Source organism: Solanum pennellii, chromosome 9 (genome assembly GCF_001406875.1).
Source record: "Solanum pennellii chromosome 9, SPENNV200".
Lineage (NCBI taxonomy): Eukaryota > Viridiplantae > Streptophyta > Magnoliopsida > Solanales > Solanaceae > Solanum > Solanum pennellii.
The window spans coordinates 80,832,394-80,834,988 of NC_028645.1; the positions used below are offsets into that span (position 1 = coordinate 80,832,394).

General features: G+C 33.6%; 1 long non-coding RNA gene across 1 annotated transcript; it reads left to right on the forward strand.

Moving 5' to 3' along the window:
* The first annotated feature begins 423 nt into the window (after positions 1-423).
* Positions 424-2,201, forward strand: LOC114073996. The gene is made up of 2 exons (XR_003574525.1): positions 424-664; positions 962-2,201. It is a non-coding gene; the product is annotated as an uncharacterized LOC114073996 (long non-coding RNA).
* The last annotated feature ends 394 nt before the right edge of the window (positions 2,202-2,595 follow it).

The following is a 2,595-nucleotide window of genomic DNA, read 5'->3' on the forward strand; positions in this document are numbered from 1 at the left end:
TGTACAAAAATTGGACCAATTTTAATAGTTTTTCATAAATTGCGAAATTATTATGTTCATGAAAAAAATACAATTTTAAAAGGGACATTTCGCAAACAGACACTAAAAATAACTTAGTTGTTAATACGATCCTAGCTACATGTTGGAGGGAGGAGAGAGGCGGACGAGATGAGAGAGGGAGGAGAGAGGGCTATAATTGGTATAATATTTTGTGACTAGTCACATTACTATAAGGGTGGTCAGTTGAACATTATTTTATCTAAAAGTTACATTTTTTATATAGAAAGTCATATAAAATATATATTAAATTTTTAAAGATTTTTAACTATTTATTTTATTTTACCACTATTTATAATGCACTACATATAAAATTTAAATTTGTTGTTATCAGAAAACATTTGTGGTCACTAAGTATCACAAAACTTAAACTTATGGCTACATTTACCCGCCTATTTCAAACCAAATCATTATACTTGTATTACAAAGACGGAGCCAATTAAGGTCAAGGAGCTACTAACTTAAGACTCCTGGATACTTGTAATTTTGACCACAAAATAGAAAAGTTAAATCTGTCTCGAACAAAATTTTGCAAGGAATACAATAGTTTTTCGAGCAAGATACTGAGGTTAAGAAATAGTATCACACTCGAGATACCGGGAAAAAGGTGATTCATACTAACAATCTTGATTTGTATAAGCCTTCTGTAGAGACTCAATTTTCTGTTTCGTGGCTCCGAATCCTCTCAGTCTATAAGAATTTTCAACTCCATGCATGTACATATGTTCATTTTTTAATCCGAATTAAATTAAACATATAGTGACATATGATTTATTAATGCTTAATGTGAATTTTAGAGTATCCGAAGAATTTTGATAGCTCAGACAATTCATGCCTTGTTATTACTACGTTTTGCTCTGTTATTACTTTGTTCTTTAAAAAATTTATCCTGTTTCATATGCAGGGAAGTGTTGGGTTTAGGCCTTTTTTCCTTCTTATGTGGATGAATAAATGTCCAAGGTTTTGGGTCTTCCATCCTTTCCTTTGTAGATAAAATTAGCTCAAATTTGACAAGTTCACTTTTGCCTAGGTCTTATTTTGAAGAGAATCACAAGAGTTTGAGAGCAGTTATATAGAGAGAAAAGTGAGAAAGTGCAGATTTTCACACAAGCCATATCAATCATTTTCAAATCGCGATTCTCGCTTCGTTTCTTGTCCGATTGAGCTGATTTTGGATAGCGTGTTTCTTTCAGTTTAATCTTTTGATTGGGAACTAAGAGAGGGTGACTTGGGGTCCTGTAGATCCGATTTTAGCTCGTGAACAGTAGCTTGCGGTTTGGGTATTTTAGCTCATCTTATTTCTCTAGTTTTTTGGTGCTATCTTGTAGTTGTATTGTTCACTGTTTGGCACTCTGTTGGTGACCATTTTGAAGAAAACTTTTGTAACTCTTGTTTAATATAGTGGAGCTTTGATATTGTGGTTTTTACTCTTCACACCGAAGAAGTTTTCCACGTTAAATTTGGCGTCTCTTGTGTTGATTTATTTTTCTTGCTTGGTTGATTAGTTTGCTGCCCAAACTATTTTATTCTTGCATTATTTTGTCTTCTCTTGGTTCAAGTAGAAGAAAAAGTTTTGACTTGGGTTTCTTCCGCTATCGCCTTTGTCGTGCACATATTTATTTTGTGCTTGCTTTTCCCAACAAATGGTATCAGAGCATTGAGTTGTTGTTGATATCTGTTTGAATGACTATCTATTTGAATGATGGAGTCAAATATGAGCAAGCTGGTTTGTTTGAATTGTAGTAATTATCATACTAGGAAAGGCATGATGAAAGATCTTCTATTTGTCAAGAAAATGCATCTACCTGTTTTGCTTCTAATAAACTCGAATCTATGAATGATGAGGATTGGAAATTTGAGCATTTACATGTTTGTGGCTAGATCAGAAAATGGGTTGAAGATAATGTTAGAAATCACATTGTGAATGAGACACATGCCAGAATTTTGTGGGCAAGCTTGAGACACTGTATGCTTCGAAGACTGGAACAATAAATTGTTTCTTTTGAAACAATTGATGAATATCGTGTATAAAGAGGGCAACCCTATTTCTGATCATATTAATGATTTTCAAGGTGTTCTTGACCAGCTGTCTGGAATGGGTGTAAAATTTGATAAAGAAATTCAAGGACTATGACTTCTTAATACTCTGTCAAACTCTTTCGAAACTCTTTGAGTTACTTTGACTAATTCTTCTCCTAGTGGTGTTGTGACCATATAACATGCTAAAAGTGGTGTTTTGAATGAAGAGATGAGAAGAAGATCTCCAGGCTCATCATCTTCTACTTCACACTCCGACGTTTTGGTTACTGAAGACAGGGGGAGAAGCAAGTTTAGAGGTCAGAATGACAGAAATAAAAGTAGAGGAAAGTCAAAGTCTAGATTCAAGAATGTACATGTGACGATTGCCACAAGAATGAACATATCAAGAAATTTTGTTTCAAGTACAAGAGAAATATGAAACAACAAAAGAAAGAGACTATAATGAAAATTGTGTTGCGGTTGTTGCTAACCATGATCTTGTTGTTTCTTGTGATAAAA